The sequence below is a fragment of the Argopecten irradians genome, chromosome 11, assembly GCF_041381155.1.
Source record: "Argopecten irradians isolate NY chromosome 11, Ai_NY, whole genome shotgun sequence".
Classification (NCBI taxonomy): Eukaryota; Metazoa; Mollusca; class Bivalvia; order Pectinida; family Pectinidae; genus Argopecten; species Argopecten irradians.
Genome location: NC_091144.1, coordinates 9764845 through 9789717, shown reverse-complemented (window position 1 = coordinate 9789717; position 24873 = coordinate 9764845). Strand labels below are relative to the sequence as shown.

The window sequence follows — 24873 nt, the reverse complement described above, 5'->3', positions numbered from 1 at the left end:
ATCGAGGAAGCTTCAGTTTTAAATTTTGTCCATCTCAGTGTCAGTGATGTTGGAGTCATGTCTGTATCTAAATTAACCCTTAGTGCTGAAACAATTCATAACCAATACTCGATTCAGAGCTATAGACGAAAGAGGTTGTTTAACTCAGGCTGCTTTTCCATTCGTATGATCAACAAAACAGAAATTAACCTGACTGTCGACGGATTTAGATTCCGTTCGAAGCTGGTAAATATATCGCGTGGTAAAATGTATTGCTCCGGCATAAGCCGTCTCGTCCGTAAGATTCATATTCCTATCTTACGTCTGTATTGATGCAGGTGGTGACCTTGCCGTCAGCCGTTATATGTGATGTAGAAGTATGGTACCATTATCTTTAAGGGCTATTTGTTCAGCAGCATAGATTGTTTTGTTACCAACACTGGCCAGTTTAAATAATTAGTTTCTGACATTAAGGAAACATGTTTGGTTTTGTTTCATAATTACTAAAGAAAATTTCCAGTGTCTGAATCTGAAATCCATATCCATTGGTATGAGTTCAAATATTATTAAAAATACCTCTACGGCCACATATACATTTTTCGTTCAATAGGTGCTGAAGTCATTACCTCTGTATAAATCACAGGGTAATAATGACAGTTTTAAAAATATAGTATCTATGTGCATGCATACCTTAAAAATGGTAAGTAAATTGATCAAAATGCACCATACAACTCCCATCCGAATATATGGGTTTCTAGCCCAGTATGTAACCACGCTCTCTATCAATGAAGACATACGCTATGAACTGCAGAACATCCTGGTTAAATTAGATATATTGCCCTTTCTTTTCCTGCCATGCACTGAGCGGTTAGATTGCTATTAAACTGTAATCGGCAAATCCTATTTCCTGTTGAATGCAAAAACCAAGGCAACAAATTGAATAAAGCCATTTCTATTTAATTTAGCACAAATTGTTTCTTGCATTTTATTTGTTTCTACTGCCATAATTAAATAAATACAGCGGTAGACAATTTTGGGTAATCGTAAACCACGTGTTTAAAGGAGCCTGGATAAGCAGTAGACAAGATATCTAGAAACGCGAGGAACATGGCAAATATCACCAATCCTATGGTGGACTAAAACCGCCCTGAGGGTAGCGTTTAGCTTCTTTTGCTCAGTGCAGATATGTGTTATGCGTACAACAATATGTCCTAACCATGCAAGGGTTTATCCTCTGGATAAATGGCAAATTCCTGTTTTATTCCCATCGGTCGTAAAACAAACTCTTGATGATGTTATGCCCTTCTCATCTTAAACAAATATGTTTTTGTTTAAAATCTATTTGTATTATTTGATATTCAGGACAACAAAACGTATGGTATGTTTATGAAAACGGTTGTTAATAGGATTATGAAAAGAAATCAGTGCCAGACGGTGCTTACTTTTTCAAACATCACTGCATTTTATGTCCAAAACGAAATACTATAAGAACATTGATTTGAGGTAGACAACTATGGCTATAATTTTCCTTAAATGGTTATATGTTTAAAAAAATGTATATACAGTATATAGAAACGACAAACTTTATAGGAATGTTGTAAATCTTCTTGTTTCACAATCTGATTTTCTCTACAAGTATCAGATCAAAACGTGTTTTTACTGTTTGACGTTTAAACGTATTATCACAAATCGATCACCATTATTAGATACTGGTGATTATATCGAACCGCATGAAGCAGATTATTAAAAGCGATGATATATTCTGTTTTCTAGACAAAATTTATAATTCAAGTTTGCTTGTTACGAGCATTTTCATTGGATTAAAAATTTACTTTATCAGTCCATAAAGGGAAAAATGGCGTCGACGTTTTAACGTCGCTTCTGATTGGCTGAGATGACGGCATGATAATTCCAAAGACAAAAGAGTCCTAAAAGGTCCAAAAAAAGTATCAGTGCAAAGACCAATAACTCAATAAATGTTTCCAAATGTTAGTATACACACAAAGTTTCTTTAATCTCAGTTTATGTTTATTCAAGATATCGTGGTCACAAAATCCAATAATAATTATTAGTGCAAAGGTCAATAACTCCGTAAATTACTGTCGAATCAAGCTGATTTTCGAAGTCATCCGAGATATTTCCAATGCTTGTCTACATACAAAGTGTCATTAAACTCTGTATATTTACTCAAGTTATCGCGTTCACAAAAAAATGTTAACGCAAGGTGCACGATGACAGACAAAAGACTATCGCAATATGTCACAATGACAAAAGGTAAGATGACCTATACGTTTATTCAAGTTAATCCTTGATTAAAAGTTGACCCTTGGCCTGTTATAGACATATTGTACTATTGTACTTAGACACCAAACAACAGACCCCACTCGTCACACTGCACTGAAAATGGGGATGCGAATCGTTCCACTCTCTGGATGCTGAGGGCAAAACAGGCGTAGAAACTACACTAGCACCGTTATTATATTAGCCGATGAACCCTCATCATCAGACTCAAAATTAAGTACATATTTCTCTGATCTAAATATTTTTCTCTTATCTAAATGTTTATACCCGACATAACATTATATATCTAGGTGCATAAAAATAATGTAAGACTTCTGCATTCAGGATCGCCACCAGTTCCTTAGTTTGTTGATAGATGTTCACAACATAATTCTGATAATAGATTAAGTCCCTCTTGTCCGAGACTTCTAAAATCTGGCATGTTGAAGAGGCAAAAACAAAAATTAGACAAGCTACAATTTGTAGATTTTGTGAATGAACAATAAAGATGAGTACCCAATGAAACCTAATAAAATATTTCTTAATCTTCTAAGAATTAATCTGCAATCAATTATAAAGTAAATTTGACATAACCAGTTGCTTCCCTTATATAGAAATATTTTATTTCGATAAACCTCGAATCCAGAATACATTGCTGTTTATTTGATAGCGAAAGTTTATTATAGGTCCTTGTTATTTACAGCAGGTCTGACGGCAGGGGTTGGTTAATGAATCGAAAACATGTTAGTTACTCGATGCATGTAATATGGACGAGGGTGGTATATCTCCGCCAAGTTGAACACAGTTGAGTTGAATGGTGCGTAAGAACCCAGCATGTCACGATTGCCGGGACGTTAGGCGATTAACCATGGTTCCCCAGCGGTTGTATACCGAAACTATCAACACCGGTAATACGGAAATCCACAACTTAATCTATAAATCACGAAGCAAACTTCCAACCATTTTGAAAGAATAGAGAATGCTGGTGTAAGATAGCATGCTTATTTTGTATTTTAGTTTTCAGAGACGCGGCGACAGCGTGTTACACCCAGATGTCTTCATTCGCAACATAATTTAGTGTAATTGTAAAATATCGTCAGTACATTACCAACATTAATGAGTTCAGGATGCGTAGTATAATACGGCCCTAGATGTTTATATTATAAAAAAGAGCCATCTAACGCATTTCGATTTAATTCAATTAATCAATTTGTTAACCTTGGAATATTATGTTCTTTTTCTCTAAAGAATATAACCAATTAATATTTGCTGTTATTTGTTGTCATAGATGTTCTAAGTAAGGTTTCTGACAACTTGACAATCTTCCATTGTCTATGTGTAGGTAATACGTACGTGTATACGTAGTAATGATTACTTAACTATCGACTTCTATGTCGTTATATCGGATAAGAAAATATTTCAAAAAATAATTTGTCAAAACCAGAAAATGGTCTTATAGTTAAAGGAATACTTTTGTTGTTGAAACATGGTCAATTGTCTAGCTGTGTTATGTGAATTCCGTATTTCTGTCTCCCAGATAATGGAGTCTAGTGCAAAAGTCGGTAAATGTGCCAACAAAGCATTATCGTGACAGGCACAAAGTATAGACGGTGTAATTTGTTTTATAAGAAAAGTAGTCACGGTAACATCCAAGTGAACTGCAATTTCGAAATAATAACGAATATAAAAAATAGTTCGGCAAGTATATATAAAAGAAGAGCTTTAACAGACGAAGCATCTCTGAGTGTGTTTAGGCATTACAAGCAGCATAAATGTAAGTCGTTTGAATGGATTATCGGTTATGCTTCATCTGCTTTTAACAACGATTATGAAGACGGTGTGTTGTATATATAGTATATTTTATGTATGTTTTAGGACACTGTGGTATGCTCGTGTTGTACTTGCTTGTAACCATTTTATAGTGCGGTCCAAATCCAACACACCCCCTAATCCGGTCACATTGTTCTATTAAAAATCTATCTATCATGATATAGAGCATTTGTTCATTGTTAAGACCGAAGGTATCATGATAAGGCGAATAAGATATAACTTACTATTGTCCTTTACCGCTTAACTTTGAAATGCACATATGCATGTTTGTTCCAGGCATTTGTTTTAGGGGGGATTCATGGAATAATTGATAGATAAATACCATGATTTTATTTGTTTGTTTGAATAATTAACGTCCTATTAACAGCCAGGCTCGTGATATTCAAACACAGCATATCGAGAAAACATTGAAAGTTATTATTAAATTTAGGTTATATATTTAAAGAAGAATAAAGTACCCATTCAAGAAAAAATGGATGCAACACAGCTGTGAAAATAGCTATCACTTCTCAATTTCGACAAACATTATACTTATTCACCGTTATCACTTATCTAAGAATTAACGCCAATATCAGTACATTGCCATTGATAAAATGATTCAGATACAAGGACTAGGAACAGGAACCAATTGGCAAGTACGTCTTTGCCGGATGATAATTAAATTTTTTTTCCAAAATGTTTGCCTGATCTGAATTCAGTATGAAATGTATGTTTCATTGTCAGTGTTTTTCTTGTATCCATGGACTTCAATGATTGTGTGTAGGAGGAGAGGCTTGACATAGAATATCCTTACACAAAACCAACACGGGAACATGTCAAACAAGTGCAATCGGTTCGGAGCTCATGGTTTTCAATAGAACTAGAATAGCATATCTTTAGACAAATCCCCTACCACCACAGGAAGTCATTTGATGTTACACGACAGCCGTGCTGTGCTGTAATAGGACCAGAATGCCCGGGAAACATCAACCACATTTAATGAAAATAGAAAGGAAAAGTTACATTTGAAAAAAAGTAAAGTGACAGAAATATCAATTATGGAAAAGAAATAACTATTCGATGGACAGGAATCAAAGACGCATGACGATGCTAACGATATCCCCTCTAATATTAAAACTTAGATCGATTGACTGCCGTGTGACATTGGCATTCTGAGAACTCCTGGAACCGACAAGAGAAATAGGCTGCTTTCCGTCATAAACCACTGCATAGGCTGTAGTTAGTGTAATAGGCGGGCCTAGTCACAGAATATTCCGTACATACATGTACATGTATTGGGAGATCAGCCCAGAGCAAGAATAACACTTTGATGTATATAAGACGAGAAGATGAAAATATCCAGTGTTGTATAGTGAGGTAGCGGGTTGAACAAAGCTAAAATTTATCAGATTTGAATCGTCAATGCCTTGTATCATGTATTTGTTTGATATTCAAGTATTGGACAGAACAACGCACATCCTGCAGTAACCAATTTCCATAAAATTGGTATGGTGCAAGGCGCAAGAATTGCTTTAATATGTGTAATTTAATACGGATCGTGGTCGCGCAGAAGCGTTGTTGACACGCTAACGTCCGGCCATATGATCTCATCAGGATTACACTGGGCGAGTATCAATGCACTCTTGAATTGACCAAGCCACGTGAACGTCCTGTGAGAGTGCATAGTTAAGGGCTAATGAGTAAACACGAAACGAATGTCATTGTTGTAAACTTAGTTAGTGAGATACCTCTTAGCCGAATACCCCGTTCTAAAAATTGTCTTTGTGTTAAACATTCCATGCAGAACGTTTACTATGTTTGAGAAAAAATAACCCCATTTAATGAGTATTGTTGTGTCAGTCGTCTAATGGCATTTACTATCGTCAATGGCTACAAAATCCCAAAGATCGGAGATGACTGAGACAACTGCCATTTCTCATACAGAAGTATGATAGAGTGCGCGGAACTAAACAAAAAGTCGTGAAAGGTATTTCAAATAACCTGCGTTATTTCATCTCGTTGATATTAGAATTGGATGTATATAAATTTCCAATTTCAACAAGCCGTATAAACTATTAAAATAATAAGACACATAGAAAAGATAAGTCTTTCCTATATAAAACGTACATTTCAAATATAACGAAGATTATTGGTATTCATTGGTTTACACGTATCGAACGAATGTCACAAACGAAAGGAAATAAACCTTTGCTGCATAGCGGATGATGCAAAACAATCAATAACCGGTATAAATTCTGTAATTAATTATTGTCTCCGAACTGTCGATAATCGATAGTATGAGACAGGAAACATAATCCTGACATAGGTGACATCTGATACAGACGGTTATTTGATTACTAAATTATCCTTGGGATTTTCGCTCAACCCATTCCATCGGGAGGATTCGGTGACAACAGGCATGTATCCATTGTCACTGTCTATTTGTTGATCGAGTACATAACCCCGTATCAACATAACGAGAATTAACATAATACTGGTGTGGTTGCGGCTTTGTTTACCAGGAGCATAAATACAGTCTAGTATATCAGACTGATTAGTCCAAAAGAAGATTTACTTTTATTATATGCTTATGTATTGTTGTTCCCTAGTCATATTTAAAGAGCTGTTTAGGTAAATATGAGTATACTGCAGTCTCCCTAACCACGCAAGCACTTCACACACGCATTATGATGTTATAAAAATATAATGTTGTACATTTGATAAACACATGTAAAACGAAATTACAGAGTACTTAATATGAATTGGTAACACAAGGAAGCAAAAAATCATGGTTTGACACTAGTCTAGCATCTATAATTTGTTTGAAGGATCTGAAACTAAGCACAAGAACGTATGTCTTGAAATATGAGCATTAAGTCTATTTCATTAATGTAGATTTGTGATAAGAATATCAAAACAGAAATTAGAATAACCCTAGACTAAATGGGAAGCAATATAAACACTAAAATAGCCCCGATCTTATCTCTATCGATAGAGTCATCTGTTTCCAAAGAAATCTAGCATTCCTGTTGAAATGCTTCGTGCTATCAGATTTGGTACTACAGAACTAATTAGGTCAAGCCGGAATAAGGCAGAATCGAATACATCCAATTTACATGAAGGTTTGTTTAAGAGTCATGGCAATTTGTAAAGCGAATGAATAGACATAATGAAGTATATGTTGTATGATATATCCAGTGACCGAGAGAAGCTTTATACCAACTCGTCATAATTGTAAGTATCCATAGAAAAGTCCGCACAAAACATTGATACACAAAAACGTTATTCCAAAACAACATTTATGGTAGCAGAAACTTACTTTTTCCTCTTTAATATATAAACTAGAAATTACAACTTTTATATCCTAGGTGTGTAGCTTATAGACATCTATCAATAGAATCCTTCAGAAACTAAACATAAAGAAACGGCACTATTCCAAACTGGATAAATAACATTGTTCTGTATAGATAAGATTCATATTGTTAAAATGCGTGCAACTGACAAATACAAGGTCAATACAAACCTAAAATATAACCTTAATCTATTTCCAGCCACAAAATTACATATGATTCTCAGTAAAAGCATTAAATAGCAATTTGTTCTATAATGACAACTAACTAAAGTGAACATAACCCCGAGTATCAGGAGCCTCGCCGCGTGCTGAATCAGCGCTGCGCAGTTTCCGGACCTCACCGGTCCTTTACTAAATCTTGATGAAGGTCCAGAGCGGTCCGAAATCTGCGCAACGCCGCCTTGTGGCTCACTTGGTACTCACACAGCGCCATCTGGTGGTTTAATCTATCTAAATGCAACTTTGTTTTGAAAAGTAAGCATTAAAGGTGTATACCCGGAAACAATTTAAAAACCATTCGGGAACAACATCAGTTTTATTAAGGTCATTTATAAAGCCATGATGAGATAATTATATTAAAATCCACAAGAGTGTCCTGAAATGACCTTATATAGCACGTTAAATTTAAAACCAACCAATCAAATCAAGGTCACATAAAAATCTAATTATCTGTATGTATGTTCGATGTGCACGTGATAATGACGTAAATCTCAACCTAAACCCCACTGCAATGTGCAGTTATTAAATATGATGGAATGACGGTATCTTCTAACCACTAATCACCTTATTCACACTTGAAGGACGGTTAGAATTTATAGTCTTTAATTAATTAGATTAAGAGCGAGTAAAAATGGATCTTTAAGTCTCCTCTGTGTCATCAGTTTGCCTTCATTATTTTTCTACGTCACAAATGTCCAAAAACAGTTATTCAATCCATTAGGATTTGGAATACATGTAAAAGTATGTTAACTATGACATCAGTATATCTGACATTTTGCTCCTTTGAGACATGCTGGTTTCTACCAAATCTAATTGGGAGCTATACCAATCGAATCTCAGCGTTCCTAAGGTCATATAGGAGCATGTGACAAATCTGAAATGAACCAGTTGCTTCCTTTCCTGATGTGGCACTTTCACATTTAGTTCTTCAATGGCAGATTTTGATTTTAAAATAGAATTAGACGAATCCATAGAGATAGGTATAGGTTAACGAAACTTGGTTTTGTCAAAAAAAAAAAAAAAAAAAAAAACTTTAGATGTAAATGAGATTGCTATGTTATAGGCACCAGACGGTCTAGTGGCATCGAAGTATCAACGTCCGTGTCAGAAACAATCTGCAAGCTTTTGTATCACAATTGTTAAAAGCAGTGCTATGCAACAGCCAATATATTAACCCTTCTTATGATGTACCTAACTATATCATATATCATTGTAAAATATTCTTTTCGCATTCCATGGTACCTGTAACTGCATTGTAATTTATACCCTAGTGTTATTTACAACTGATGAAAGCTGATCTAGCCGAGACACGTGAACAGAAATTCTACGATAAAACTAGAGGAAACTCGAATGAAATGGCAGTATTTAATTGACTTCATGGCTACAATGGCGCACTGAGATATTAACCGCAATACATGATTGTATAATAACCAACTATACGCAAAACACTACACGATAGATGGAATCCTGATATAAATAATGAATGATTTATTGTCTTACATTAATGACCCTTCATTTGTATAAAGATAAGTTTTAGGCTTGGTTTGTAAAATATTGCTAACTATTTGACTTCATCAGTTTCTCTTCAGACGACGCCGTTTCAAACTATCATGATTGAGCTTTGGCAAAGTATTAAAACAAATGAAAAATCAGCGAAATCGGACCTACTGAGATACATGAGACATACCATGTCGGAAACAGCAAGAACGGACTGCTCGCTGAAATGGAAGTGGTCATGCGCAGTCATGGCTTTAAGAAGCTGCTGGAAAAGTCATTATTACAACTGAACACTACATGTAATGTTAGCTCACGTGTAAACACGTGCGATTCCCGGACGGCAGGTATTCTCGATAATTACTTGTGAATTGGCCCCAGCAGACTTCCTTTTCATCTCTGTATGATTTTGTGTTTGAATGATCTCATTAGGCCGTGCTTTCTTTCAGGTTCCTGACAATAGCATATGGGTAATGTATTTAACAGGACAAATATTGAATATTTTCTTATCTGGATGCAAATAAAAGTCAACTGGTTTTTCAGATATCTTTACTCACGGACGACATGCGAGATCGTTGTAAACCATGAAACATAATCAGAAAAAGTTACATAGTCGACACACATATGCTAATTAGCGGGTATAGTTATATCTTTAATAGCTAAAGTGTAATGCAATACATTAGATTTACATGAAATGCATGATATAAATATTGTTTCAAAACGCAAAATATTCCGAAGGGTCTGCTTTAATCAAGAGTGACTTTACCTTTAAAATATTGTTAACAGTTATTAGAATTTATATATTGTTTCACCAATCGGTTGTTCAAAATAATAATCTGATAATTAGACGGATGGCCAAACGTTCAAGTTCGAGTCTGTGCTTACTTATCCAATCAATCACTACTGTTAAAAAACGAGTTCTATATTGCTTATAAGATACAAAGAAAATTAAAAAATAGAAATATCTTGCTTCTTTGTAATTCATTGCGTGAATTCCTTATATTTCTACATGATATAAAAGGATTACGCAAGCATACCTTTAACGACCTCCATTTCCATTTATTCATCACTAGGGCGCTTTTTTATGAAAGGCGAGGTTTTGTCTATAGTACGATTATAAACTAGAGTGAACAACACCATTCATCATCTCTAGGCTCCATTAAAACACTTAGAAGAAGTGGTCGGTGTTCAGGTGTTCAAAATCTAAACATGACAGCCGCTCCCATGTTTAATAGCAATATATTGCTTCAAGCGATTTCTCAAACTCAACTTCCATCTATCTTCGTGTTGTGTCCTAATTAAAGTTTTGTGCTTGCTGCCAAGAATATTTTAAGCAATAATATTTGTGCTTTCTGACAAGATGTTCAACGACGAAATGCCTTTGTTATAGAGCTTTCATGATTAAGGAAGGCTTTCATTGTTATATAATCTCTTTTATTTTATTGTTACTATTCCGAGGATTTCACCGTAATTTGTATCCCTCAAAGTAGGTTTATAGCAATACGTTGAACATAAGTCACGATGACGTCATAGATTGAAATGCTAACAGTCAAGCCACAAATTATAATTCAAAACTGTATTTATGTATTTATAACATAATTAAACTACGTAATACTTTGACATTCCCAGTGGTTTATTGCATTAGGTTGTTATGCATCGCTTATATTACTGAACAGATGATGTTTATTTGTAATTATAATAATCAATCGTAACCTATCGAGATTCCGGAAAACAAGTTCACGACTGAAAAAACATAGACAAGATACAACAAAAGAAGAGAGCAAGAGAATAGTTGCGTAAGTGACATTTAGAGATAACAATAATATGTCGATACGCAATCCTGACGTGAAACAACACTCACCAAGGAAACTACAACGCCACCTAGGGGGTACGTGATCAGGTTAGATAACTCTCATATTTCCTCTTGTTTCAAGCTGAAGTCTCAATTTATAAAATAAGTGGATGATTTAGTGTCTCTAAGATGTTCGGGTTCCCGAGGAGGGTATCGATAACTCGCTTGTAAATGTAATATAATCTTCGTGCATTTCCTGACTTCTGTTGTGTTCAATATGTCATGCAGAGGTACAAGTCAAACAGGACATGGTTTATCTTCCGAAAGTACGTTCAACATTCCTGGGAGATTACTGTCGAAAACAAACGAGTCAAAGTGCGTAAAAAGATGCATTTGTTTTATCTCAAGAGCTAGTTTTTGTTATGTTTAAATAAACTAAAAATATATGCAAACTATTCGAACCCTCGTCTCAATGGGACGGGACTGACATACACTCAAATACCATGGGGAAATGTGATGCTTTATCATTTGCCATGTAAATTCGCACAGACAACTCTTACCGTGTATTCATTCAGTCAAAGAATTCTGACACGAGTTTCATTATTACAAGGAAACACAACCCGAATAATCCGCAACTTCCAAAATATACCTCGTCACATACACAATATACAATACAAGGGAAATCGTCTTAAAACGCCCGTTAATAGGACAGTAAATAGTAAACCTACTACACCAAGACCGTTGATAGGGAATCCAAATAAATTATTTAACATAATTTTATACAAACCTATACAACAATTATGATCCTTCCATACCCTTACGTATCATCAATCATCACATATCCTTCCTTTTGACACATCACGTTATCAGGTGTTTGTTTATTTACTTGAACCAATATATGTTTTCCTATTTCGTGTTTTGCATTTGATTATAATAATATTTGAAATATAAAATGTGGCAATAAATATATACAATTAAAACATCGGCTGATATGTAGTTGCTATGCCAGTATCGGTTTGAAATGCTCTACGATAAGAAGCCATGAAACATAATAACAAACAAGCAGGAATGCACGCTACTAAACAACATGTGGTTCACGCCTGCTGACGTAAATACAGCGTACACGTGGTGTGCTTCCTAACAAAACAGAATTTAAATCATCATAAAAAATGTCCGTTTCTATGTCATTCATTATTTTTGTATTTTCAGAATATAAGTTGAAAAAACACATATAAACAATATAAAACAAATAAAATCTGTCAACATATATATTGTTTAATATGTAGTAACACTACTCTAGTCTTATCGTGCGTTCCCTTTGCACATCCGTACCAGTTGTACCGATACGGATCTGCAGTACAACTGTACCTGTAATGGGACGCGCTGTACAAATCAAACCTGTACAAAATGTTCGTATTTTGAAGCGTACCACTTGAATCCAAGATGGCCGACTCGAGCTATTTTCATTCGTAGTAAAGACAGAGAGTATTTATATCCGATGAAATTACATGGATTATTTATTTCAATGTATGCCGAAACTATTTAGGTATTACTCTTTACATCCATTATTGTTAAAACTGAAAATACTAGGCTTTTATACTACAAGGCATAAACTGTCTCTTTCTGGCTTTAGCATAGATTACTGTTCATTTGTGCAATAGTTCAAAAAGATAACTATGTAACCCAGCTGGTTAAGTTTGACTAGAATGATTCATGAAAACAAAACCGTTCGTTTACGTCAGAATTCCCATGCTTGGAGATCAAATTGTTGATTAAAAATGCATAGCCTTTTTATCATATTAGACATCTGTATTGGTGTTCGTTTCAATCCAATGCTCGAGGAACACGACGTTCAAAAAGCATTTTATTTCACTGCAGCTTTAGCCGAGCTCTATTAAGTGTAATTTGTATTACATCATCATTAGTTGCTAAACGTCAAATATCACAAAGAGTGCATGCAGCTCGTATTATCGTGATTGAGTATCAATTAAAGCGCCATCGAAAATTATCAGGTTCCATGTATTTCATTTATCTAACACCATTTGAAATTCGACAAACTGCGTTTTACAGTTAACATATATTTTGTGACTATATACTCTGGTGATATAAATATGTTCCGATCCATCTTTATAATCTGGCAATAAATATTGATTTTCTGTTTCACTTTTGAAGCGAGTCTACATTGTAGTATTTTAATAAGTATATTAAGAATTCAACACCAGCAATTAATCCCAATAAATATTCCATCTTACTTAAGTTTAACGGAATGAAAATATTGCATTGAGACACAAACAATAACGGGTCTTTCAAATTGATTAGCAGTGCTTTTGGAAGGCAGGCAACTATAGATAATAATAGATACAACTTTCCATGTTCCAACAGTCCCCCAAACCATATAAAGGTCTTACAATGTATAACTGATATTTTTATATGTTTTTTCTTCTACATCAATATAATCATATGTAATATTACGAGAACAACTAGTTTAATAGAAATATATTAATTAAAAAGACATATATCGTACTGATATAATTGTTAACGATGATAACGGCAAACGATCCAATTCGAGAAGTAAACAAGTCAACACACAATTTTCAACTAGTCCCTTAATTAATTACCCACGGAATCACATACCCGTGACGTAACAAAACAATACACCATGACTTCAACGTTTTGTAGACGTCAACGCTTTCAATGACGTCATACGGGTTATCGAGTATCATTGTTTTTCTTTAATAATCATGAACATCTATTCTGTAAACAAAGATATTGTTTTACAATGTGATTAAGTATCGTTTTTATGAAAGCCCAAACAATTTTAATCAACAAGTCTTTTGTATTACAGCAGCTTGGAAGTGGAAAATTAACATTAAGCTAGACAGATTCATACAAGAAATAACTTTTTATAATCTATATAACAAAATCGCCAAGAAATATATTTCAGCGTTTGATTGATGATGCAGAAAATGAATGGACGTGGTCTGTGATTTCCTTTTTTGTTACTTTAAATAATTGATTATCAAAAAGATTAGTTCATGCAATATATATATAAATAGATTGTAGTTAATCTCTACAAGATCTATTTGATCAGCGAACGACGACCTACCAAACAAGTCTTGTCTACCGATGTAAGAGATTCGTGGTGCGACAGCTCCGATACATTACATAGAAAGCCTGCCAGTCTTCCTAGTTATTGTACAGGGACATGTTAGGGCCCCTGTGATCTCGTGTCATAATTCATGCATAGACATGCAGACATTCCAGACTTGCTTTGAGATGAGAAGCCAGAAAAAACGCAAGATACGATTGCGTTGAGTAGGTCCATGGTGGTGAGGTTACATATCAATAGAGAGATACATGTAAATTGAATATATAAATGAAATGACGATGATATGTTTAAAAGATTCAGAAATATTGTCTGACTTGTATGAAGCATTAACAAAATAACTAAAATAATTATACGTAGTGCAGTTAAAATAATATTTTAGATGTAATTCGGATGTACAAAGTACAGCTATAAAGAAATTTTAGAATGACCAGTTTTGTTTATGAAACTATTTTTGATATCAAATGCTTTTTTTATATTATTCATAAACATTCGACACAGATAATAGAACAAACAGATGCATATAAGCAACATTTTAAAAACAACTTATATGGTAAATACGTATACGGATTTAAATATATGCTTAAAAGCCGCGTTGGAAAGATACAACACTCCAGGTAACTTATGTTCTATCTGATGACCAAACCAATTTGCTAGTCAGTTAAAACTTGGTTTCCGGAGTGACATCTTTTAAAGGCGTCAATAAGAGGCTTATTAATATAGGCTAGATACTTTTATTTCCATGAACATCCACATTTGTAGCGGCTCTACAAGTACATAATGTAGAGGAATTTAAAGGACAGAAATATCATGCCAAAAGTTCTTTTCCGGCTACATATAGGATATGAATTGAAATTTGTGTGTTTGCATAAATAAGCTAAATCTGAACTGTGAGGGAAAACCCCATTAGTGAATGTTTTCTTTATTTGTACGTTTCCAGTAACTCATCGCTATGTACATATGCCAGGTATATTATAATGGCAGACTGTAGATGACAACGTCGATGTTGTTCGATGAGTGTACAAAGAATATGAAATCTAATTTGAAACATATGATTTAGGTTAACGTTTTGACTTTCTGAAGAGCATCATTTGAAACATATGATTTAGGTTAACGTTTTGACTTTCTGAAGAGCATCATAGAAAGACCGTGTGTGCTCACATTTATGTTTCGTAAACCAACCAATTACTAAACGCAACATATGTCGATTAGATTCCAGATACTTTAAATGCTATTTTTATATATTTTGTTTTTGATATTAAATATAGTTACTGTGACATAAATCGTATACTCCCAGATCGCTGCCTTACAGGTGTATAAAATGCAGATTCAGTTTATGTTTGTATTAACGATGGCAGTGATTGAAAAATATTGATGTTTTATAAAAATTAATTTACTTTCATTACAGTCAGGAATATGATAAGGAACTTCAGTATAAAATTTGGAGTTTTATTAGACAAATAAAGTTAAAATCATCATGCCGCGTAATAAATTCGTCTCGAGTCACAAGGTCGGGCTTACTCTGCCATCTGAGGGAGCATTGCCACTGTTTCATGTAGACGGATCGCGCCGGGTAGGATCATTTAATATTTATAACAGTCTATCTATATAAAAATATTATATCCCTTGAATATCATTTAGCGACTATTGACATTGTTAAATGTCGACCTAGTGTCGAGGTGTTGATCAGTTACCAGGGATTCTCCGAGGAATTAACGCCATGTAGCGGAGATCTCCAAATGAAATGTTCGAACTAACATGTTTGTCCATGATCAAATTACAATCTGATCACGGAAACTTTTCACTGATTACCTTGAACACGAATTGATTATATATTTTATAGATAGAAGTACACAAATAATAAATAAAGCAATTTTATATCAAGAATTGTATGACTAGTATGAATTTTCCATGTCTTTAAAACGGCTGAAGATCAAAACTACAGCTCTAGGGTTATAAGTACTTCACAGTAGCTTAGATGTAATATAAAAGGTCTAGGTAGTAGTTTGTTGACTGCTCATTCTGTCTGAATGTTGGTGAATAACATCACTATTAATTTATAAAATCTGGTTTCAAAAACATCCATGGTGGTGTGTATAGTTTTAGTTATTCGTATTTGATGGGAGCGCAATTAATTTTGAGATATTTTCTATAAATCAATATTCGTTATATTGTTGACTTTTCATGTGCCGTCTTTAATGTTTACATGGTAAATGTAAAAATGTTTGTTTTACGAATATTTCCCATCATTAACGGGTTGTAAATTTGTGTTATGCAGAATGAATGCGAACACTTGATAGAATATCATGCTTGTAAACGGAATGAACTTATTCATATTAAAAAAATTAATGTTTTCGCAACTCTTTCTGTAAACCATGCGTGTTTTCCTATAGGTTTGTTTATATTAGGAAAGCCCAATAGTTCGCTGTAATTTTGTTTGTTACAGCGTGCTAACAAAATACCCTACCATTTCATTATTACGTCACAGTCAGTCTACGGATATTTGTCTCTACGTCATATCACCTTTTTGTTACCTACATGTTCAGCCGCTTATGTCATGTAAAATATGTGTGTTGCGTTAGTGCTGATCACAAATGGGTTTGCTTTCCGTTTCTGTTGCAAAAAGCCATTCAAATCACCAATGGGTTGTGAAATAAAAGGAAATTGCATTAGCAAAATCAGACAGTGTTGCAATATTGAAAGTAATATAAACTACACGGTTGTTTCTAAAACATAACTTTTGCCAAACATAAATGCATACCTTAAAATTTCAGTTTTAGATGTATCAGAATTAGAAAAATTATGTATATAGATATTTGTTTTATATATTTACATATTTGTTTTGTTGTTTCAATCATTTTCGAGTTATAAATGTCACGACTTCAAAAATTCTATTATGTTTTTCTTTGATAACTATCTTCAATGTTTTATCGATTGTAATGTAATCTTAAGGTTTGTTCCCGGAAGATTACATCTGCTTTGCAATTAAGGAAGATAATCGTGCGTGAAACGACCTTTTAGTTACTGTGGATAATTAACGTAAGATGCCACGTGTAGGAAAAACGATATCGGAGGAAGTACACTTTTCAAACCCACAAACCCCACGTGCAGAAGCGTAGAGGAAAGAAAAACGTAGGTGAGAAAAAAATATCTAGAAATAGAGTACTTACCAATATCAGCAGAGCTATCATGCCAGTGAAGATAAGGTGGTTTCCTTTGCCTTAGAATACTAGACGAGTCAGTGTATTTAAAGGTCCAGTCGCTGTAACCAGGTATGCTATCTACACACTGTCAGGCCAATCCACAAGTACACGGAATCAGATGTCTAGCCACTCCTTTTAGCTGAGATGCCGACAGATACTATATACAGTGTAGAAACCCGTAAAAATAGGACGACTTCAATATGTATAGCAGATTTCACTAAATCAATGGAGTTCCGAGAGTGTTTATACACTTTGTTGTATTCAACAGCTATGAATGTTTCAGTCAGAAGTGCGTATACAATTTACGCACAATCGTGTGTAAACATCTGTTGGCGATATCAGCAATTAATAACGCGATAGAGTCCAGTCAATGAGAAACGATCACACCTTAATATATATATGTATATTTATATATCAAGAATAGTGTACATAATTACAAAGCAACAGTTTTGTATCACTTTAGAGCAGCATACTCAGACAAATCAGTGCCGGTACGGATTGTATGCATATGTCTGTCAGTACAGACTGATTCTGACTGAATTAGACACGCCGGTTGGGGAGGCTAAGATGCTGCCTGTCCTTCGCTACCACTGCGATGTGAGCCACTGATTCCGGAGACTGTCTCCGTAAACCTAGGCACCAAGTTGCAGGAGACAACGACTTGTAATCAATAACTGTTTGCAGCAGAGGCCGGAGCTGCTACGAAGCTAAACTCTTGCGGAGTGTACTGTGATGGTGAGACTGCTCTCTCGGTAAGCTTCCACACATACTGAACGTAAAATAGTGGACAAGTCGCTAAGATGTGACCAGCATCATCAGCAATCAGCCTCGGCTCTGTACGGACTGTTGGTAGGCTGCTTTCACTTGTTACGTGGGCTTAGCTGGGGTTTGCTTCCTAGATGTTAAGCATGCTGTGATGACAGTATCTAAGCCTGTACGATGTAGGGAAGAGGTGGTAATCCGTAGAGTTTAATGGCATACGTGCCATTGCCGTAAACATGGGGATTTCTCCAAAGCATATTTCTCAAGTGGATATTCATGCATTTTGAAAATATAACCAAACAACATCCAATATAATCCATTTCAAGAATCTAAAATACATATTCAAGTGAACTGGCAATACATAATAATTTTACGATCTTATGAACACTATTGTGAATAGAAGCACGAGTAGTCACAATTGTGTGGGGAGAATTTAGAATATGGCACATTTATTCATAGTTTCCTACATTAATTTAAATAAAGATGACCATTCAAAGAAATATTTTGTTAAGGGGCGGTCACGAGAACACAGCCTTCTACAAAGAAAAACATTTGTTTGAGTTTAACGGGACATCGACAACTAAGGTCATCTAGGGCCAAACGACAAATCAGGCATTAATATCAGGATAAAAAACAATGATTACATTTAAAAGATCGGGATAGGAAAGACAAGTAAAAACTAAAACACAGATTGTAATTGTTGATTTTATAAACAAAGATTTGCATGGGATAAAACAGTTTTAGTTAAAACACATGAGAAAATTTATGCACAATGTTGATAAAAAGATAAAATGTTGAGTTTATACGGTAATAAGATGAGAAACATTCATATTTTGTTTAAAATGCAGACGTTTTTAAATTAGTTCAAAATCAAACTAAATGTTATTTAATAGCTGGCGGTAGGAAAGCTTTCGACATCTCACTATATTGTCACATATAATTCCAGGTTAGTGCACAACATTATACATTACGACTCGTTACAGTTCATCTACGTGAAAAGTCAACAGCAGCCAGATCGGATAGATTCAATACAGAGTGTCCCCAGGCAGTCATACATCAATAAAGTTATCCGTGAACATCAGGGAGTTCCGTCTTAATTTGGTGAGAATAGATCCCACGAGTGTATAGAACAAAGCAATGGAATGGGAGACACACTGGCTTAAAGGTCAACGCTTAACGAAACATGGAATGGGAAGACAATTGCTATCACGCGGACAAAGCTGCACACATAACTTATTACTTTATGTAAGAAAATGAATATTTTATTGGTATTGTACTATAATATAGCATATTATCGGTGGATTTGATCAATGGGTCTAACAGCATGAAAACAACGATTTCAGTAAAGGTTTACTTCAATCTTCTGAAGTTACCCAAAATGTTTATCTCGGAAGAGGACTTTTTACACGTACAATTCAAAAAACGGAATTAATATTTTGCAGACTCCTTTTAAACATGGATCCATAATGACATAATAATATGAGGACATTGTGTAGGCCGGTTATGGATGGGATAAAGTCAGAAAACACTCTATGTAATTTTGGTATCTTTGAAAAATAACAGTAGACGAATAATAGTGCAATTTAAAGAAACTCTTGATGTATGTATCGTTTGAATAAAAATGTTCTTGAATCCGCTCTGGTAAAACATCGGTTAAGTGTATGGTCTAAACCCCAAATGCACGTTTTCAGTCAATGGTTCGATATCACTTTCTGTATTTTCTATACACGTCCTCATTATTTTCCGATTTTTGCATAACCCCAGGCGGAGAATCGATTGTAATGAGCGAATAAAGAGATATATGTTTTAACGTTGTTTTCTAATTCACTGCCTGAATCCTTTGATATGCGCCTGCTTATGTACATTTAACACACGGTCGATGTGTTTACCAGGGAGCGTAAAGAAATCGGATCCTTGTAGTTTATATTATAACAACCAACACTAATAACGTTGGTCGACTTCCGCTCATAGAGAATGTGTGTATCTGGAGAAATCAGTCACGCTGACAGACTAATGACCAAGACAGCGATACAACAATATGGTCAGCGGATATCACCACCTTGATTTAATGCCTGAAATCAGTCGTTGATTACTCAATACGGCCAATAGGACATGGTAGCACCAGTGGAATAACAATGTGGGAGATGTGTAGGCGACAATACCGACCGGTACCATGCAGAGGTGTCTTAAATAGTACAATACAGACAGGTATCTTATATAGAGAGCAACCAACTAAATGCTTTTCCATAGACCACAGTGTTAACGTTATGGCATCTACTTCTAATACTATTGAATTCTGATGAGCCACCATGTTCTATACTTAAAGTATATCCTCTCATATAACAATAGATAGAAAAAAAAGAGGGGGTCCTTCTGCTCAAACTCTCACCAGGGTAGCCATTTTTAAATGGGGTGCATTCGACACTGAAAAATCATGAAATTCTAATGTTTTTACCTATTAATTATCAATATTGATATTCTTACCTTAAATTTCAATCTGAATTTCCAAATTCATATCATGGTTATCTAGGAATAATTACCTGTCAGAAAACAGTTTTACTTTGGAAATTCATAATTAACCAGCCAATCAGCGGCCGGGTCAAAATTCTATCCTGGGCTCAATCTTGTATACACAGGGGCCATTTCGAAGGTCTTTTTTTCATTTAGTTGGTTGTTCCCTATACATGTAGTACAATACAGACAGGTATCGGGGCAGATGTGTCTTATGTAGTGTAATATACTCAAGTTGACAGACGTACAATCCAATAGAGGAATTGTTTTATATCTTATTTATCCCCTACACTATTGAATTTTGTTGACAATGTTTAAGCACAATAGGATAGCATTACACTTAATTCAAATATTCTCATTGTCTTATTGACATGCAGTCAGCATTATTCTGTAGCTCTTGCTTCTTTTATATGGGTCTTGGACCGATGACGAAAAGCGGTTCATCTGACCAAAGCCTATACAAAGCGATTATATAACGACAGAACAATTTGGAACTGATCGACCTGGTTACACGATGTATCAGTATGTTATCTTCATGCTGTGTTAGAATAATTGCTAGGATAACATAAACCCTGATTAGGCTTAGAGAAAATTAGCTAGAAATTTGTTCGATAATTGATAATTAAATGTTGGGTGTTTTTCTCCACATATAATTGTCTGGCAAAATATTATAATTTATAATATTACGTATCAATTGAGAGTTTCAATAACAAAATCATTTCAGACTCAACAAAGAATAAATGAAAAAAAAATCACTTAATATCTTGCTGTTATCATAATTAGTACTGAATTTACGTTACAATACCTACTGTTTATTCGTTGGATACTGTATATACGTTACATCTGCAACGCCAAATTAAATGAATGGGGTTTGGTTTGGGGTATTACAGTAAATCGCGGCAGAAACGAAACACTTGTGATCAGCTCATTCGGTTCGTTATAAGCATGGTTCAGCATACTTAATGTGGATTATAATATTTACGTCCTTTCAGCAGCCATGGCCATTTAAGGACGGCTTCCTGTATATGTAGTGTCCAGCGTGTGTGAGGTACCTGTGGTTTATTCGTGACACCAGAAATACACACTGCCCGGGTACATTACAAACATACAATTTTGTATAATTACTATGGTATAGCCATGATCTCGTTATGTGAGCGTGTGAGCTATAAACGTATTGTAGTGTATTTATTTCTGGCAGGTATTAGTCATTAAGTGGAATAATTTACGTGTATAATATAAAGGTGAAATACCTTACGTCCCGTTAACAATCAGCACAATTTGGTCAAAGCAGGAAGAGTAAAGAAGTGTAATGGTATCATACGTTATTAGAAAATACTGTTACAAGGATGAAAACTTTCAACGAAATAGGTATAAAATTGACGGAAAGTGTATTGATGAGACTCTGATCAAGTGCAAATACTCTTTAAAAAGGCAATATCATATGTGTCTGGTCGGTATATAAGACAGGTTGTTACGTAATGTCGCCCTAGGACCATATGCTACACATTTCTGTAGAAATATCATTGGCATTTATGCAGAACCCTACGGCGAATTGAAATCCATCAAGGATTCGCAATGTCGTTGTCAACAAAATCAATAATCCTTTGGAACGAACAGTGATGATATAAAATTGAAGTTATAAAATGTGTTTAGTTTGGTTTAATTGGTATGAAGTAAAACTAAAATATAGTTAGGAAGAGACAAAATTTGTAATTCCAATAATCTGTGTCTTTCTATAGCTGTGTTACTTCCTACCGCCGCGCATGTCCCAATTACTTTCAATTAGCAAGCGCTATTATATTAAAACGCCTTACGTAAAGTAATATTCGCTTTAAATTGAATTAATTACTCGAGATTTAATGAAGATTTCATCTAACAAAATGGTTGCATTTGCGTTATTGAAGCATCTGCCTGGTTAAAGAAGCTTATATGTTGGAATGTTGGTTGGAGATTTAATGTGCTAACAATTATAAAGGTCATTTCAGTTCAGACTCCCCTATCCGTTATGGGTTGTATGTTCTAAATTACACATGTAGTGACTTCGGGAGCCTGTAGTATACTCGTGATTAGCGTCGTTGGTGTAGTGGAACGTTTGCCGGTATTTCACTATTACATCTAAAACTCGTACTTGATAGGTAAGGATCTATCTAGCTGGTACATTTTGTCAGGTAATGTTAGGTGCCGCTCGAGTACACTATTTTCCACCTCATCATGAACTTATCAATGAACAAAATCTTATATTGCTGATAGACGAGGTAAATAAGGGGTTACATGTCCTTGCTGTTACGGTTAATCGATTCTCTTCAACAAATTATGTTACTAGAGTTTATGATTAGATGTTCATGGACTGTATAACAGCGTTTATGTAAGTATAAGTTTCATTTGTTAATTGAATTCCGGTTTTAAACACTACTTATTGAGAATTTCATTGTAATAAACTAAAAATATTCATTATAACCAAATATTATTGCCGTACTGATAATATGCTATACTATAGGTTTATCTGAATGTTAGAAGCTTATTAAATCCAGGTTAATGATGTGTGTAATACAAAATCCCGAATGGTCGCTGCAAGCCTATTCTGTATGGCGTGGAAATATCATTTAAAGGGAAACAACTCGAGCTGATGATGCACAGACGAGTAAGGAGTGTCAAATACTGTGGAAGACTGGTATTTTTTGTAAATGTCTACAAATATACAGAAGATTTGATTTCTAGATTTGAAAAGTTTGCGCGATATTTACCATTCAGTCACCTTTGATACATGACTTACCTACAGGATATCGATCTTACCACTGTGCAAGTCTGGAATGATTGTTTGAGTTTGGGATACAACATCCTTCGATAGAGCCACCAGAAAGATAGTCAAAACGGTATCATCGTACAGCCCAGTATTTTTTTCCCATTTTGATGTTCATGATACTAAAAAGATTCAATTAAATTATATCGTATGGCTCCGTCTGATGAATCATATATCGGATGACTTCTGGATATGAAAATATCAATCATTTTATTTATCCAATTTTAAAAAGATTCCATATAGATTAATTATAGACATTTGCATATATGATTCTATCGTGAACCTTTGCCCTGTTAATAGAGCTACATTACTGAAGCATGTTCATTTCTGATATTGAAAGAAAAATCAGTGATACATGACCTATTATGTTATGACAATCGTTTCTTCTTATAATATATTGTTTCCAATACTTATTTCGACATGAGGTAGGTATTGATCAATCTATTAATATTGCCTGTAGTCGCATAGGTGATATATTCCACATTAAAGTTTAGGCTTCATATATATAAACAATCATGCAATGTTAATGCTAAGGCATATTAAACATAATCGATAATACTTATTTCACTGAACGTCACACCACACTCACATTGGATTTAGACGAGCCTCGTGCTAGTAAACAAGTAAACTCCTTGTATATATCGAACTCCAAGATAGGGAATTTAAAAAAAAAAGATAGTAGATCTAGCATTCTTAAAATGTTCTAAGGACGTTTCTAGCAACGATAGTAGAACATATTTCAACAATAAGACCCAACTGTCAGCCTCAGATTGACTAGGGACCTTCCTTGAGACATTTAGCTCTGCAAGTTTGTTTGTTTGATTAATTAATTAATTAACGTACCATTAACAGCCAGGGTCATGTAAGGACGGCCTCCCATTATGTGGATTGTAGCATGTATGAAGTGCATGTGCGTGTTTTAGGAGACTGCGGTATACTAGTGGTGTGTCTGCTTGTATAGTGAAGGCGTTTCCTTATAGTTATAATTAATTTACTTTGCCTAATGGACTGACCATATGTACACATATGGCAATTATATCGTTTTGGGCATTAAAATACTTATGATGGATATATTCTTATTTTACACAGTCCTTTCAAAAATCATTATATTTATGTCAACAGTGCATTGTGAGTATTTCTATTCTCAAAACGTTGGTAGTTTTTGGTGGTGAATAACATTTTAGAAGCTCTTTTTCGTGAGTATGAAAAATTATAGCACATAAAACTTTAGTAATTCTGATTGTTTAATATTCGGGAATTACTCCAAAATTAAATGCAAAATTGACTAATTTGCAAATAACATCTATAGCCTCTTGAGACAAGAGGCGCAGAGGGGCTGTATCGCTCACCTTGTTTGTAAAGCCAAGTAATGTGGGGTCAGAGCCAAAACTTATGAAAATCTGTTTCACTTCCCCAAAGGATGTTTCTAGCCAAATTTGGTTATACGCCACGCCATGACATATGCTCACCGAATTTTTGATGTTCGTTCAATATCTTATCAACCCGTTTTCAGTCTTGTTATATATTTTTAGTTCATCAAGAGTAATTTTCAATTTTACGATCATC

General features: G+C 34.6%; 1 protein-coding gene across 1 annotated transcript in view; it reads right to left on the bottom strand.

The window, feature by feature from the left end:
- LOC138334715 (neuropeptide Y receptor type 2-like) overlaps window positions 1-17983 on the bottom strand; it is a 68478-nt gene extending 50495 nt beyond the window's left edge. The window contains exon 1 of the mRNA XM_069283400.1: window positions 17202-17983. The gene's annotated coding sequence lies outside the window, so the exon portion shown is untranslated. The remainder of the gene's footprint in view (window positions 1-17201) is intronic.
- Window positions 17984-24873: the final 6890 nt, after the last annotated feature.